This window comes from Oncorhynchus tshawytscha, linkage group LG22, assembly GCF_018296145.1.
Source record: "Oncorhynchus tshawytscha isolate Ot180627B linkage group LG22, Otsh_v2.0, whole genome shotgun sequence".
Taxonomy (NCBI): domain Eukaryota; kingdom Metazoa; phylum Chordata; class Actinopteri; order Salmoniformes; family Salmonidae; genus Oncorhynchus; species Oncorhynchus tshawytscha.
In genome coordinates this window covers 39,468,295-39,486,440 of record NC_056450.1, presented here as the reverse complement: position 1 = coordinate 39,486,440, position 18,146 = coordinate 39,468,295, and the positions used below count along the sequence as shown (strand labels likewise).

General features: G+C 41.1%; 2 non-coding genes and 1 pseudogene across 2 annotated transcripts; all 3 read right to left on the bottom strand.

Annotated features, from left to right (window-relative positions):
- Positions 1–3,080: 3,080 nt before the first annotated feature.
- Positions 3,081–4,640, bottom strand: LOC112248029 (annotated as a pseudogene).
- A 9,241-nt stretch (positions 4,641–13,881) lies between these two features.
- Positions 13,882–13,955, bottom strand: trnat-agu. The gene has a single exon. It is a non-coding gene; the product is annotated as a tRNA-Thr (tRNA).
- Positions 13,956–14,827: 872 nt separating this feature from the next.
- Positions 14,828–14,901, bottom strand: trnat-agu. Its single transcript has one exon. It is a non-coding gene; the product is annotated as a tRNA-Thr (tRNA).
- Positions 14,902–18,146: the final 3,245 nt, after the last annotated feature.

Below are 18,146 nucleotides of genomic sequence, written 5' to 3'. Positions count from 1 at the left end.
TTGATTCATCTTCCATTAGATATACTATTCATAATATTCACAAATATTGTAATTATCATTCCAATATTTTGATGAACAATACATCGAGTTGTTCTCTTTCTAACTAATTGTTAATCATGATTAAGTCATTATTTAATATAAGAATCATCTAATGTGTCTGTTAGCACACATGCAGTCACTCACACGCAAAGAGTTTTTTCCTCTGGTTGCACATTTAACATGCTGATAGAAATTAGGTAAAATGGATTTAAGTTCCCCTGGATATCAATCTTATTGCATAGAATTGTTAATCTGTGTGCTTTTTCTCAGAGAGGTCAAATGATAGTACTGTAGTAGCCGACTCCCTGCTGACCTAAAACAAAGGGATAAAATACATTTGACCCATAATGCATTTCACCAGAATGAGTGTGCTAACATTGCAGGGAACGGCTTGATAAGTCAGTGAGATTGTAAACAGGAGATGGATGACAGTTCCAAAATGGCAGCGTCCATGGAATTTTTTCTTGAATCTGAAAGTGCAGCAAGTGAAGTGTGTGACAATGAATGGAAAATAGAGATATCAAAGAATGGAACAAAACGAGCAAAAAGTTGTGGTAGAAGACATGGACTGGTCCAATAATGCATTTTTTTGGACAAGGAGGTTCATTTGGGAAATCCAAGCAGTGGGGAAGGTGGATTTCAATAAAGGTGACTAGAAGCGGCCTTGTTTTGGTTAATTGTGTCGATGAAGAACAGAATTAACGTACACTGGATCTGGCTAAATTGTCCACGTCAGTAGTAACCTGTATTTGTCTTCGGAGTAGGGCGCCTGCAAAATGAGTTATAGCTGGAGTCTCCTTGGATAGATGAGTACCTTAGTCAGAAAGGAGTGGTCAGTACACGTCACCTGACCCGTATGGTAATTGGAAGGAAGGAGAAAAGTCTATCAATATTATTGTTGTTTGAGGAGACCCTACCTGAATATGTGAAACTTGGAAATGTGACATATGCGGTGAGAGCATTTTTGTAGAAACCATTACAGTGTGGGAGCTGTAAAATATATGGTCACGTGTCAAAATGTTTGCAGACGGGAGAAGTATGGTATTGAAAATGTTGCAACTGTGGTGGGGATCATACTCAGGACTTACTTGAGTGCCCTGGATCAGGGCTGTACAGTAAATCTCCTATGTGGAGGCGGTGAAGAGAGTGGAAGGGCAAGATGCCACAGTGTTGAAGGTATGGCAGTGGAGGCAGGGCAACCAGTTGCTAATGTTTTAAGTCAATTAAGTGATTTGGATACCCTCAATGTGAAGGTGGACTTTGTAGCATTTATAGCCACAGTGATCAATTGTACAGCACAAATGTCCATGAAGTCCAATAATCTGGACATCATTATATCTGCAGCCGAGAAGTTTTTGGGGCTCCAAGACTGCAGAAGCACTGCAAGGACTATTGTCGCTATGAAATCTCTCACCCTCGCAGGAGGCTTTCTGAGGCTGTGTAGCAACCTGATTAGAATTTGTGTTTTTTTTATACAGAAAGCGGGATGATTTTGTTTAGTTAAAATACATTTTTTGATCATTTGTATGATTATTATAAATATTTCCTTTTTGGGGTCATTATTATCCACCTCTGGTGGTAGAATGTACATCCAACTGTTTTGCGAACGCCATTATACCATAGAAGAAGATGAAGATGCACATCACCATGGAATGTACCAATTCACATTTCAATGTCCCCCCGGGACAATCAACAGGTTGGCGTGAAACACCACACAGTTAAAATATGGAGCTCTCAACCTCACCTCCATGTGCCTGTCAACATCTCCAAACGAGAAACATGAAGTACCCCACTAATTACAAGGACAAAGTTAGTATTTAGTTTTAGCTTAACTTATTGATGAATTAACATATGACCACTTTGTATTTATACTTTTAATTAACAGATGCATGAATGTTAAGAGTAGAGCTGTAAACAAAAGGTTTGGCGCAAAACTAAACTAAATTTATCGGCATACATTTATTTTCCTTTTCACGGTTGAACAACAATAGAAATAGCAGAGAACTTTGCTACAATTATCAAAGGTCTTCCACTGTAAACGGTTTTAATCAGTGACTCATTGGACCTTGTTAACATTAGAGATCAGCTCTGTGACCATGATTTTCAATGAAACATAGATGAAAGGAAAAGCATGAATAAAATGTCATTTAAATGCAGCTACATGAGGATATAACCTACAGACAAATAGGCTACACATATTATGGGCTATGAAAGGTCTATGAAGTGTGACAACACCATCCAGTGGTCATCTGGCTACATCCACTAAGTAGAAACACTACGAATGAATAATTGATGTAAAACCAAAGCAACTACGCAACATACTCTAAATGAAAGGGTTCTTTGTTTTAGGTCAGCAGGGAGTCGGCCACTACAGTACTATCATTTGACCTCCTCTGAGAAAAAGCACACAGATCAAATCAAAATCAAATCAAATCAAATGAACAATTCTATGCAATAAGATTAATGTCCTGCCAAATTACTTCCGTAGGTGAACTGTCAATGTACGAAAAAACTTATTTGCTCTGTAATGTGTAGGAAGTATGTGAAATATAGCCTTTTACCTTTACCCTCTTATAATGATCATCTATTTTCTCTACTGTCAGGCCGAAGATAGTTTTTAGTCAATATTCTTAGTAGCTGTCTATTTACCACCACAAACCGATGCTAGAACTAACACCGCACTCAATGAGCTGTATAGGGCCATAAGCAAACAGGAAAACACTCATCCAGAGGCGGCGCTCCAAGTGGCCGAGGACTTCAATGCAGGATAACTTAAATCCATTTTACTTCATTTCAACCAGCATGTTAAATGTGCAGCCAGAGAAAAAAACGATGTGCGTGTGAGAGTGACTGCATGTGTACTAACAAACATATTAGATGATTCTTATATTAAATAATGAATGAATCATGATTAAAAATGAGTTAGAAAGAGAAACAACTCAATCTAATGATAATTACAATATTTGTGAGTTTTATGAATAGTATATCCAATGGAAGTTGAATAAACTTTAACTGGGGATATGGCGAAAGGTTACTGACACACAAGACAAATGAAATGTATTACAGTTACATAACATTATTTTTTATGGTAAATGGGGTCTAAGCATGTAAGAAAATATTTCGTAGTGAATGTTGCTCAATAATTCACACAAAAGGCACCGGATTGTAGGAATGACCCACCTGTTGTTATACCCTCTGCTGAGACAGAAAGAAAGAGCTGAGGCAACATGGTTCAATTATAATTACTCAAAGAAGATCATAATAACAGAGAAGGCACACAAATAATTAGTAATTGTGTCACATTCTATCACTGAGCTTATTATTCAGGATGTCACACACTTGTCTCATCTCTCCTTTGTGGATACCCTCGCTGAAGTGTAAGTCAGTGTAGATGCCTTTGGATGGGAAGACCAGCTGACTGCCATTCATGCAGGTGATTTTCACTTTGGCCCCGTAGTCCAGGTCGATATTTGCTTTCCCCACTGTGATCTCAACATCCATGGTCTTCCCTGGTGGGATCTTCACGTTGATGGTATCCGATTCTGTTATGGACTCTGACTTCTCCAGGCTGGAGGATTGCTCCACTCCCACAGCCAAGCTGAACCCTGATGACAGCTCGACTAGATTCGGGATCCCCGCTTTGACAGTCACTTCCAAGGTGGACTCTATCTTGTTGCTGATGGACCAGGAGGAAGTCTTGGTCACGGTTTTGCTGTATGTAGCAGATTCTTCTTGAACCAAGGAGGTGTCGTTGTGGTGAGAAATGGATTTCACATATTCTGGGGTCACCTAAAATCAACACACACACAGACACAAGATAAAAATTGTTCAGACAAGACAAAGAAAATTTAGGAACTAATCAATAATGAGGAACTGATCAATTGATTTTTAGACAGCCAACAATAAAAACTGATGTGTCTGTATGTGTGTGTGACTGTCCTAGAAATGAGATGCCTGATGAATGTCGACCCCCATATTGGATTACATGTTTTAAAGTGGACAGCCCCTTAATGTTATCGGTAGAATTTTCCTGAGTCGTCTACACACATCTATAAAAGAGCTCACCTGGGGTTTGAAGAGGGACAGGGTGGGATACTTCATGTCATTCAGCACGGTCGACTTGACAGCGTTGATGAAGACGAAGCCCATGCAGTCGATGTCCGAGCCAGACCTGCCCTGCAGCCCCAGGCAGATTCAAGACCCTACATCTATGGTGTAGTCAGTCTTCAGTCCCCAGCTGGTCATTTTTTCAAAGAACTCTCATTTGTTACTCGTCGTGAACTTGATGGCACCCAGACGTGTGCCAGCGCCGTTGCCCCACAGAGACAGCTTGGTGATGCGCTCGCCGAGGTCAAACTCAAACTAAATGAAAGTTTTCGCTTCTCCGAAGGTCGCAACGCGCCCATCGGTAAGCTCCGCCCACACAGCTTTCACCTGCCAGCCTTCCACCGTCACTCCAATCTTCTTGAGGGTGGCACCGTTTTTCATACCGTGGAATTCAAATGGCATGCCTCCTCCACCACCGATTGTTTTCAGTCTGGTTGCCATGTTGAGTTTGAGTGTGCGTCACGTAACCTGAAATACAAATTTGTACAGATTAATTTAAGAAACCTCCAACTCAAAGGAGATCTGATTCAGATATTCAAAGCATCAAAAGGAATTTAAAGAACAAGATAAATCAAATGTTATTTGTCAGATGCGCCGATACAACAGGTGTAGTAGACCTTATAGTGAAATTCTTACTCACGCGCCCTTAACCAACAGTGCAGTTGTAAGAAAATATGTAAAAAAAAGAAAGTAAGAGATAATAATAACAAATAAGAGCAGCAACATAATGTAAAAACAAACAAAACAGCATGGTGTTTTGAAAGCCGATAAGACGGCAGCCCTCCCCTCCGGGGCCATCGTCAAATAACTAGGGGGGTATTGCATTATTCGTGGGGGACAACATGTTTACAATTGCCTTGTTTTCACATGGTTGACATTGGCCTCCTATTATACTGTTTTGAATTCAAAAGTATGATGTTAGTATGATGTTTAATTTACACCTGCATTGCTTGCTGTTTGGGGTTTTAGGCTGGGTTTCTGTACAGCACTTTGAGATATCAGCTGATGTACGAAGGGCTATATAAATAAATTTGATTTGATTTAATTTGATTTAATGTGAGGTGAGTAGACTGTTGGATGTAGTGCTTTACATCAAGCTGTCTCTTAACCTTGAATACACTGATTGACACATCTAGCGTTGAGTTCTGAAATGTTCAAAGTAGGTGACTGTTGCTATCTCGGGCAAATAACAGGCTTTGTTTGTTCAGTCACTTAACCAACTTTATTTTCCATAATGTATAGTGAATGCATAAACAGGCATGTTACCAACAAACAAACATTTATCTGTCTCCAACATCTGCTCCTCTGGTGTCAGAGATAGACCCTGCCGCAGCTGAACAGGAGGGGAGGGACTCAACTCTCTCACTTGCAGACATAACTGTTAATGAATCCCAAATAATGAAGTTGATGTAATTCATCACATACATGTATCTGTTTAAATCGAAATATTTGTGCACATTAGGTACATCTCTAGTAGGGACACGATTGGATGGAACACTTTTTCAGAGTGATTGCAGAGCGAGGGGCAGTGTAATACGGTCTGTGTGTAGCTGGTGTAGGGGAGTATTGCGCAGGACAGCAGATATGAGTAAATTAAGGTACTTTACTCAAAATATACAAATGCGATACAATAAAGAGAGCCCACATTAACGGACGTTACTACATATAAACATACTACTGGGAAAGGAGAGTTAAATAATGAACAAGTAATTGGGGGATTGAAACCTGATGTTTAATGTAATTTTAAATATACCTTTATTTTACGAGGCAAGTCAGTTAAGAACAAATTCTCATAATCAATGACAGCCTAGGAACAGTGGGTTAACTGCCTATTCAGGGGCAGAACAACAAATTTGTACCTTGTCAGCTCGGGGATTCAAACTTGCAACCTTTCGGTTACTAGTCCGACACTCTAACCACTAGTCTACCCTGCCGATGTGTAGGACAAAGACAAAACAAATGGAAAATGAAAAGTGGACCAGCGATGGCTTGAAGGCCGGTGCTGGATCTTCTCTCAAAATATTTTACATACTGATAGCTGACAATGCGTGATGACAATTTCACCAAATGTTTAAAAAAAATCTTACCTAATGCAGCTTTAACATGAAAGCTTACTTAAATTAGATAATCTATTTCCATCTTTGAATCTGAGGCCGGCATTAGCGTTGTATGTTAGTAAAATCAAATCTTAAACTACTCATCTTGCTAAGTGTAAAAAAAGAATGTTGAACAATGTTATTACTGATAAACTGCACATTTCATGGAACAAGCGGTTCCTAAATGATGTTGACTTACTGGTCATTATTTGTAGTTGATCGGTATATATGACATGGTGTTTTGTATTCACATTGTTCACTTTGGCCTGCTATTGTTTTTGTTTTCACGTGGTGGACGTTGACCTGCCCTGCTGATACTGTGTAATGTGTTCAGGTGAGTGACTCAACACAGGTTTCTCTAGCTAACTCTGCTGATCCTGTGTAATGTGTTCAGGTGAGTGACTAAACACAGGTTTCTCTAGCTAGCTCTGCTGATACTGTGTAATATGTGTTCAGGTGAGTGACTAAACACAGGTTTCTCTAGCTAACTCTGCTGATCCTGTGTAATGTGTTCAGGTGAGTGACTAAACACAGGTTTCTCTAGCTAGCTCTGCTGATCCTGTGTAATATGTGTTCAGGTGAGTGACTAAACACAGGTTTCTCTAGCTAACTCTGCTAGTCCTGTGTAATGTGTTCAGGTGAGTGACTAAACACAGGTTTCTCTAGCTAGCTCTGCTGATCCTGTGTAATATGTTCAGGTGAGTGACTAAACACAGGTTTCTCTAGCTAGCTCTGCTGATCCTGTGTAATATGTGTTCAAGTGAGTGACTAAACACAGGTTTCTCTAGCTAGCTCTGCTGATCCTGTGTAATATGTGTTCAGGTGAGTGACTAAACACAGGTTTCTCTAGCTAGCTCTGCTGATCCTGTGTAATATGTGTTCAGGTGAGTGACTAAACACAGGTTTCTCTAGCTAGCTCTGCTGATCCTGTGTAATATGTGTTCAGGTCAGTGACTAAACACAGGTTTCTCTAGCTATTCATATTTATTGTTGCGTGTTCATGTTGTATTTATACCATAATATCACAGGGATTAATTTGACTCAGATATGCAGATGTGGTATGACAGTATGATGTTTAGTTGTTCCTATATAGTAGACTGTTGAGTCTAGTGCTTTATACCAAGCTTTCCTTTTCACTGCCAGCACCCGCCCGCCCGACTAGCATCACTACTCTGGACTGTTCTGACCTACAATATGTGGACATCTACAAATACCTAGTTGTCTGGCAAGACTGTAAACTCTCCTTTCAGACTCACATATCAAACATCTCCAATCCAAAATCAAATCTAGAATCAGCATTCTATTTTGCAACAAAGCCTCCTTCACTCACGCCGCCAAACTTACCCTAGTAAAACGGACTATCCTACCGATCCTCGACTTCGGCGATGTCATCTACAAAATACCTTCCAATACTCTACTCAGCAAGCTGGATGCAGTCTATCACAGTGCCATCCGTTTTGTCACCAAAGCCCCCTATACCACCCACCACTGCGACCTGCATGCTCTAGTCGGCTGGCCCTCGCTACATATTCGTCGCCAGACACGTTGGCTCCAGGTCATCTATAAGTCTATCCTAGGTAAAGCACCGCCTTATCTCAGCTCACTGGTCACGATAAAAACACCCACCAGTAGCACGCGCTTCAGCAGGTATATCTCACTGGTCATCCCCAAAGCCAACACCTCTTTTGGCTGCCTTTCCTGCCAGTGACTGGAATGAATTGCAAAAATCGCTGGAGCTGGAGACTCATATCTCGCTAACTAGCTTTAGATATCAGCTATCTGAGCAGCTAACCGATCGCTGCAGCTGTACATAGTCCACCCAATCTACCTACCTCATCCTCATATTGTTTTTATTTACTCTTCTGCTCTTTTCCCCACCAGTATCACTACTTGCACATTATCATCTGCTCATCGATCACTCCAGTGTTAATCTGCTAAATTGTAATTACTTCGCTACTATGGGCTTTTTATTGCCTTACCTCCTCACGCCATTTGCACACACTTTATATAGACTTTCTTTTTTCTATTGTGTTATTGACTTTATGCTTGTTTATTCCATGTGTAACTCTGTGTTGTTGTTCATGTCGCACTGCTTTGCTTTATCTTGGCCAGGTTGCAGTTGTAAATGAGAACTTGCTCTCAACTAGCTTTCCTGGTTAAATAAAGGTGAAATAAATCAAATAAAAAAAGAGCATGCACAACCTTGTGATCATAGATTTTCCTATTTAGGGTCATAAAGCACATAGTTCAAGAATAGAGCAATTCAGATCATGACTACACTACCAATGATGCAGCTGTTGCATTGCTAGCACACTACAGAGTAGCATCTCACATCATATCTAACATCATCTCACATCATACCCTCTCCCCTAACCCTAGCACACTACAGAGTAGCATCTCACATCATACCCTCTCCCCTAACCCTAGCACACTACAGAGTAGCATCTCACATCATACCCTCTCCCTAACCCTAGCACACTACAGAGTAGCATCTCACATCATACCCTCTCCCCTAACCCTAGCATCTCACAGTATCATCACATTTAGGTAAAAGAAAATACTTTACTTTTCTGAAAACATTTGAAATCGAGGTAAAGTTTGTATCTACATTCAATAATGAAGTTTGAATGATTCAGGTTTTAGGTGTTACTTGACTAAATCTGAGTAGAAGATTTAATTGGACAGACACTTTAAGGTTGACAGACCCTGTTCTATATTAGACAGTGTCATAATAAATTAATACATACCTGTGAATACTGCTGCCTGTCTTAAAGAATATTGTCCTATGTTATAATATATGAATGCATACCTCTGGATATGCAGCCTGTCTTAAAGAATATTGTCCTATGTTATAATATATGAATGCATACCTGAATACATTCTGTCTTAAAGAATATTGCCCTATAATATAATATATTAGTACATACATGGAAATAGTTCAGCCTGTCTTAAAGAATATTGTTATATATTAATTCACTTCAATCTTTATTCTTTTAGATATTTCAAAGCAGCGACTTTGTTTGGGGAGGTGAGTTTCAGCACCATAAACAACCTCATATTCTGATGTAGCATTGTTGAAGGAATTGAATTCCTCTGTTTTAATACCCAATTAAAATTAAACACTCTGTCAATTCATAAGAATTTCTAAGACCCTTATTTTATAGGAATATACAGAGTCCGGTCTTAAAAGTCAAGTAACAGCCTTTATTCAAGAGAGTACTGAGTTCATACACATTTTACCACAGGTTATAAACTGAAAATGACGTCAGCGTTTTCTAAATGTTCCGTTTCTTCTTGACACTGGTAGAAAGGCTCTATAGCTCTCAAGCCTTCCCTCCTCGCCTAGAGCCAAGGTCAGTCAGTGTAGATAAGCATTCTAGACAGTCTGGAGATATCGTTCATTCATTTGTACCAAGGAACAGACCGTCATTGTTCTAACTTTTGCCCACATTCACACACATTATTTTCAGTACTGGGATCAAGAATGAAAACTCATACATATACAGTAACATTTAGTATTCTGATTAGTACATGTATAGTAACATAATAGTAATCGGATTAGTCAGTCCTGATTGAAATGTATACATAATTAGTCATCTTGATAAAAATTCCCTTAACATATCCACCCTTTGATTAAATATTATACATTCAATCACACATTGTAGTTATATTGTAATATGAAAAAGCTATTCTATTTTTATTAAAGATATTTCTTGCCATCAAAACATCACCTAAACATAACCCAACACTTGCATTCGCCATAATTGTTTCTCAGGCCTACATCAGAATCATAACTCTTCTTATCAGGATTTTCGTTACAATCTTCATTAAAAAAACAGTCTATTGTTGAAACAGGATACAACCTAGCCTCCCTAAACATCAAAAATGGTCTCTTCAAACATAAATTCCCCGCAGAAATTCCCTGAAGGATCCATATTCGTCCACTTGTCCTGTAGACATACAATCAGCACTCCGCGGGTCAGAACCTGGAATCCCCTGGCACCTCACCATCTATTGTCATCGATTTCTCCAGAGTCCTGGAAAAAAGGCCTCATACACAGGGAATTAGACAACAGCCCCATAAAACTAAACAGTCACACAGGTGACTGTAGCCCATAATAGAGTGATCATAACATTTTTTCCCATTTTCCGAACATGCTATCAAAACAATTAGTCAGAGAAGTATCCACCCCAGAGTTTTCTGCCAAACCGTGAGCCAGGGTGGTCAAACCAGCTGAGGCTTCGGGCACTGATTCGTCCGGAGCTGTGTTATTTGGGATGTAAGCACAAACATGGTCCCGATAATCACGCATACTTCTCCCTTTTCAGCCAATAACATATCTAATGCAATTCTATTCTGCCAAGCCATCAGGCTGCTTGCTTCAGTCTGTTCTGCAAAGCCTTTAATAGCATCTCTGGTATAATTGTTAAAGCGCTGTTGATTATAATAAATATAATTAATCCAGTCCACATCCGTGGAACCCCAATATTATCAATGTATACTTTGTCAATAAGAGACCCGGATGGAGTAGCTCTTTTCCCCCATTTGGCTAAACTTCATGTCTCGGTGTTAAATGAGTGTGAAAGGCATTCCCAAATGTACAAGGACACATAATCCTGTCCATAAAATAATTCCCCCACACAACCACCAGATGTCAGCCCTGCCCATTATCTGGCATTCCTGCTATACAGGCCATTCCCTTAGGGGAATTAATTCCGTTTAGTGGAAAAGGGATAGTTGTTTACTGGGGTTTTGCATTTGCACAGGCATAACATTCTTCTTTAGCTACTGAACTGGCCGTATATTGAATCCATTCCAACCATAAATTGGAATCCCCAAACCCAGTCTCCACCTCTATAACTTCTTTAAGGTCTTTGGTCTGAACTATTTGTACTGGTCCTTTACCCTGGATTATTACACTAGGAGTAGCCGTTGTGTTAGAGAGATTGGTTGAACTTCGGTCAATCATATTCTCCTTATCAACTGTAACTTCTGCCCCCTGGAACGGTACCATAGTATCAGTTGAAAACTGGTCGAAGCCTACATACCATAACCCGAGATCCTGGGTATTGACCGCCTTAATGTTAATTCGCACCTTTATACAATACTTCCTCTGCTCGGGAACACTGTCCGAAACACCAACCCTTACTATACTCCATCTGGTCCCATACTGGGTGAGTGGATTCATATAGCCCTCTCTCTCCAAATGAGCTATGACCTGTGTCCACGATCAATATGGGAACCTGCACCGATATATGCCATGATAGCTCAGAGTCCTAGACTGCCATGTATTTAGAGACCCCATTTGGTCTTCAAAACCCCATTGAGAGATCCTTCCCAACCTCTACTCTGACTTCCTGTCTACCCAGATCTAGGGATCTCTTATGCTTGTTTTTGGAACAAAATCCTCATCGTCTAATCCATGGGTAAAATTACCACTCTCCGCATACTCAAGTAGGACGTGCTGTATCAGGAATATGTCACCCACGATAAGACAGCTCAGACGAACAGCTTCCATGTGAAGCCCCACCCTCTCCCCGAGAACACATCACTAGCAAGAGCCAGACACACCTTCACTTCCATGAACAAAAACAGGGGTGAGAAGACAGGAAGGGTTTTCTTCATTCGAGAGATGGCCCCCGGAATTCTGTTAATTCCAGTTCTCCTCTCGAACACTGTTTATTGTTCGACAGTTTCATTGTGTCTTACCCTCCCGCCGTGCGATATGAATCCGGGTAGCTCTTTCAGCTAGCTGTCACCAGGGATCCTTGGTATGGTCCCCCCAACAAGCCTCGGGGACTGGATTGAGTGACTTCACCTGTAGTTCACCTGTAATGCATAAAATCCTGGACATATGGGCTTGGTTAACAAACAGTTTCTCATATGTTTTATCTGATTATATCTTTAACTTCTAGGCCTATTTGTTAGCTAAAAATGTTTTTTTTTTTAATTATTAGTTTCTTATCCAATAGGCCACTAACTTACCCACCCCCCTTTTGATACCTGGCTCTGCCCAGGTAACAACCTTATATACCCTAAATAATGACTTAGGTAGGATTGGTAAATTATCCTGATTTTCTGACATTATCATGTATGTCCAATTCTCCCTTGGGCATCCATTCATCTCAATCCTGTATCAATTCTCTGTCCAGTGTCTTATCTAGTTTAAGAAGTATCTGTGCTATTTATATATGTTCTTAAATATATATATTTACCGATTTAAACAGTAATTCCTTTCTCTCCTATCTCTCAAAATGCCACTAAGCATCTCACTGTTTGACTATCTAAAATCATTGATTTTAGAAAAAACATGCCTATAAGTGGCCATCTCTAAAGTCCTTACATTTCCTTAATCAATCTATCTTAATCCTTACAATAATCCTAAATCACCACAGATGTCCTATATTCCTGTTAAGTTTAATAATATTTAAAAAACCTCCTAATAGTTAACCAGAGCCTAAACTAATGCTAACCATATCGAAATCATTCCTACACTTTTGTTACGGCTTTCTTCCGTCGAAGGAGAGTCGGACCAAAATGCAGCGTGGTTAGTTCGATACATGTTTAATGAATGAATAAACACGACAAATACAAAAACAAGAAACGTGAAAACCTATACAGCCTATCTGGTGAAATACAAACACACTGAGACAGGAACAATCACCCACAAACACACAGTGAAACCCAGGCTACCTAAATATGGTTCCCAATCAGAGACAACGAGAATCACCTGACTCTGATTGAGAACCGCCTCAGGCAGCCATAGACTATGCTAGACACCCCTACTCAGCCACAATCCCAATACCTACTAAAACCCCAATACAAAAACACAACACAAAATAAACCCATGTCACACCCTGGCCTGACAAAAATAAATATATAAACACAAAATACTAAGACCAGTGGGTGACAACTTTACAAGCTCTTTCCTTCAGGGATCCTCAGTATTCTATCTGACAATAACATGAATTTAATATATGTTGCATAGTGTGGAATACCTTATCTACAGTAATTTATCACCCTTATTTATTCTCAATGATAAATATAACTATTTTCAGTTGTAATATCAAATCCATAATAGCCCATTCAAAAACTTCACAGCTATTATTGTAAATCAGCTTCAGTGATTCAAACAATAATTCTAAACCCCAAACTAAAACTCCATTATAACTAATTTACCTTAAAATTAGTAACCCAACTGACCACAATTCATTATACAAATGGCTCTCCCCGGGGCTGATCAGACCCCAAAAGATAGCCACGATAAGGTCAATAGGTCATACCACCCTTTTATAGTCATGTTCCATACCATATTAGACATATTAAAGTACCCTAACCACTATACGATCACGGCTGGCTTCAAGAGTTGGCTTTATAAAGCCTACATAGGTTGTGAAAGTGATGTGCACAAGCTGGCTAAACTCTTTTCATTTTGGTCTCGATAATGAATAAACTGAAGAAACGGCGGAGCTTTACACAGTCGGTAGGTTTTTTCTCATTCGAAAAGTGCCCTTTTTCCGTGACATTGGAATATCTCAATTGCATCGTCCTCACGTCATCTCTAATTCTCTAAACCCAATGGTGAGAAAACCTGAGTGCCCTCCCCTCTGACCTTCTCCACCAATGTGAACAATAAAAAGGTACTGCTGAGATTTGAACTCAGGATCTCCTGTTTACTAGACAGGCACTTTATCCAACTAAGCCACAGCACCCATAAAAGTCAATTATGTTGCAGATGTGAACACCCACACCTATTTGAATCAAACCAGTCTCATTAATTTAACCCACATCTCTGTGTAGCAAAATTGCATCACAAAAGAGATGTCTTTTACTAATATTGGAAACGATACAGACACCTTCAATTGTCTAGCAACAGGGTTTCTTAAGCTACGTTTTGGGACGCAAAGTGGGCCTGAGCAGGTCAGAGGCAGTGTTGCCAAATCCTCAGGAAGGAAAGTAGCTATCGGTGGTCCTAAAAGTAGCCAGAAGTCGCTAAATAATCAATTGTAATCACATACTATTTCTTCTTAATTATGGTCATTCGAGGACAGTACATTTTTCATTTGGGTCTCGAGATGAATAAACTCAAGAACCTCTGACATGGATTCTTAAACTTTGATTTGGGACCCAAAGCGGTTATTAACATGTCATAGGTGGGTCGCGAGATATGAGTAAACATTCAGAATCATACACTATTTCTTCATAATATTGGTCGTTCGAGGACACTGCATTTCTCATTTGGCTCTCGAGCTTAAAGCTGCGACCACAACGCAGAGTACTAACCACTATACGATCACAGCTGGCTTCAAGAGATGGCTTTGTAAAGCCTACATAGGCTGTGAAAGTGATGTGCACAAGCTGGCTAAACTCTTTTCATTTTGGTCTCGATAATGAATAAACTGAAGAAACAGTGGAGCTTTACACAGTCGGTAGGTTTTTTCTCATTCGAAAAGTGCCCTTTTTCCCTGACATTGGAATATCTCAATTGCATCCTCCTCACGTCATCTCTAATTCTCTAAACCCATTGGTGAGAAAACCTGAGTGCCCTCCCCTCTGACCTTCTCCACCAATGTGAACAATAAAAAGGTACTGCTGAGATTTGAACTCAGGATCTCCTGTTTACTAGACAGGCACTTTAACCAACTAAGCCACAGCACCCATAAAAGTCAAATGTGTTGCAGATGTGAACACCCACACCTATTTGAATCAAACCAATCTCATTAATTTAACCCACATCTCTGTGTAGCAAAATCGCATCACAAAAGAGATGTCTTTTACTAATATTGGAAACGATACAGACACCTTCAATTGTCTAGCAACAGGGTTTCTTAAGCTACGTTTTGGGACGCAAAGGGCTGAGCATGTGAGAGGCAGTGTTGCCAAATCCTCAGGAAGGAAAGTAGCTATCGGTGGTCCTAAAAGTAGCCAGAAGTCGCTAAATGACGTCATCACACAACTTTCATAATTGGCCAAGTGGATGTAATTGTGATTGACGCTGTAGGAGAGAGGAATAACGCCGCGGGAGAGACAAAAAGTGAGTAAAAAACACCCTAAGTATGTTTAGAACTAAAATGGAACTTTCTTCTGTCGATTCTTGTCTTTTTTCTGAATACTCACTAAATATAGCGACAAAGTCGCCAAGTTGGCAACACTGGTGAGAGGTGGATATGAGTAAACATTCAGAATCATACACTATTTCTTCATAATATTGGTCGTTCTAGTGATATATTTACATCATTTCCCATCAATTCCCATGATTAAAGTGGCTGGAGTAGAGTCAGTGTCATTGACAGTGTGTTGGCAGTAGCCACTCAATGTTAGTGGTGGCTGTTTAACAGTCTGATGGCCTTGAGATAGAAGCTGTTTTTCAGTCTCTCGGTCCCAGCTTTGATGCACCTGTACTGACCTCGCCTTCTGGATGGCAGCGGGGTGAACAGGCAGTGGCTCGGGTGGTTGATGTCCTTGATGATCTTTATGGCCTTCCTGTAGCATCGGGTGGTGTAGGTGTCCTGGAGGGCAGGTAGTTTGCCCCCGGTGATGCGTTGTGCAGACCTCACTACCCTCTGGAGAGCCTTACGGTTGAGGGCGGTGCAGTTGCCATACCAGGCGGTGATACAGCCCGCCAGGATGCTCTCGATTGTGCATCTGTAGAAGTTTGTGAGTGCTTTTGGTGACAAGCCGAATTTCTTCAGCCTCCTGAGGTTGAAGAGGCGCTGCTGCGCCTTCCTCACGATGCTGTCTGTGTGAGTGGACCAATTCAGTTTGTGGAGATGTTGTTGCCTACCCTCACCACCTGGGGGCGGCCCGTCAGGAAGTCCAGTACCCAGTTGCATTTGGGGTCGAGACCCAGGGTCTCGAGCTTGATGACGAGCTTGGAGGGTACTATGGTGTTGAATGCCGAGCTGTAGTCGATGAACAGCATTCTCACATAGGTATTCCTCTTGTCCAGATGGGTTAGGGCAGTGTGCAGTGTGGTTGAGATTGCATCGTCTGTGGACCTATTTGGGCGGTAAGCAAATTGGAGTGGGTCAAGGGTGTCAGGTAGGGTGGAGGTGATATGGTCCTTGACTAGTCTCTCAAAGCACTTCATGATGACGGATGTGAGTGCTACGGGCGGTAGTCGTTTAGCTCAGTTACCTTAGCTTTCTTGGGAACAGGAACAATGGTGGCCCTCTTGAAGCATGTGGGAACAGCAGACTGGTATAGGGATTGATTGAATATGTCCGTAAACACACCGGCCAGCTGGTCTGCGCATGCTCTGAGGGCGCGGCTGGGGATGCCGTCTGGGCCTGCAGCCTTGAAGGGTTAACACGTTTAAATGTCTTACTCACTTCGGCTGCAGTGAAGGAGAGACCGCATGTTTCCGTTGCAGGCCGTGTTAGTGGCACTGTATTGTCCTCAAAGCGGGCAAAACGTTATTTAGTCTGCCTGGGAGCAAGACTTCCTGGTCCGTGACGGGGCTGGTTTTCATTTTGTAATCCGTGATTGACTGTAGACCCTGCCACATACCTCTTGTGTCTGAGCCATTGAATTGAGATTCTACTTTGTCTCTGTACTGGCGCTTAGCTTGTTTGATAGCCTTGCGGAGGGAATAGCTACACTGTTTGTATTCAGTCATGTTACCAGACACCTTGCCCTGATTAAAAGCAGTGGTTCGTGCCTTCAGTTTCACACGAATGCTGCCATCAATCCACGGTTTCTGGTTGCTGAGTGGGAGGGGAATGTTTTAATCGTTGCTATGGGAACGACATCTTCAACGCACGTTCTAATGAACTCGCACACCGTATCAGCGTATTCGTCAATGTTGTTGTCTGACGCAATACGAAACATCTCCCAGTCCACGTGATGGAAGCAGTCTTGGAGTGTGGAGTCAGCTTGGTCGGACCAGCGTTGGACAGACCTCAGCGTGGGAGCTTCTTGTTTTAGTTTCTGTCTGTAGGCAGGGATCAACAAAATGGAGTCGTGGTCAGCTTTTCCGAAAGGGGGCGTGGGCAGGGCCTTATATGCGTCGCGGAAGTTAGAGTAACAATGATCCAGGGTCTTTCCACCCTGGTTGCGCAATCGATATGCTGATAAAATTTAGGGAGTCTTGTTTTCAGATTAGCCTTGTTAAAATCCCCAGCTACAATGAATGCAGCCTCCGGATAAATCATTTCCAGTTTGCAGAGAGTTAAATAAAGTTCGTTCAGAGCCATCGATGTGTCTGCTTGGGGGATATATACGGCTGTGATTATAATCGAAGAGAATTCTCTTGGTAGATAATGCGGTCTACATTTGATTGTGAGGAATTCTAAATCAGGTGAACAGAAGGATTTGAGTTCCTGTATGTTTCTTTCATCACACCATGTCACGTTGGCCATAAGACATACGCCCCCATTCATTCTTCTTACCAGAAAGATGTTTGTTTCTGTCGGCGCGATGCGTGGAGAAACCCGCTGGCTACACCGCTTCGGATTGCGTCTCTCCAGTTAGCCATGTTTCCGTGAAGCAAAGAACGTTACAGTCTCTGATGTCCCTCTGGAATGCTACCCTTGCTCAGATTTCATCAACCTTGTTGTCAAGAGACTGGACATTGGCGAGAAGTATTTCTTTCACCCTGATTTTAACAAAAACAACAATCATTTTCACTTACCATCTATTGTCATTACCACCATTGTGGATGATGAAACCTATTGTCCCAAAGTCCATTTATTGCATGTTAATGTTCTGAGGCCGGTTCTCCATAGTGAGATGACAAAGGAATTTTGTCTGCTGCCTTAGATTACCTCAACTAACCCATACCCCTGCACATTGACTCTGTACCAGTGCCCGTGCCCTTTTTATATAGCCTCATTATTATTTTAATGTGTTACTATTTTCCTTTTTTTTGTTTTGCTAATTTGTCTTACTTTAAAACTCTGCTA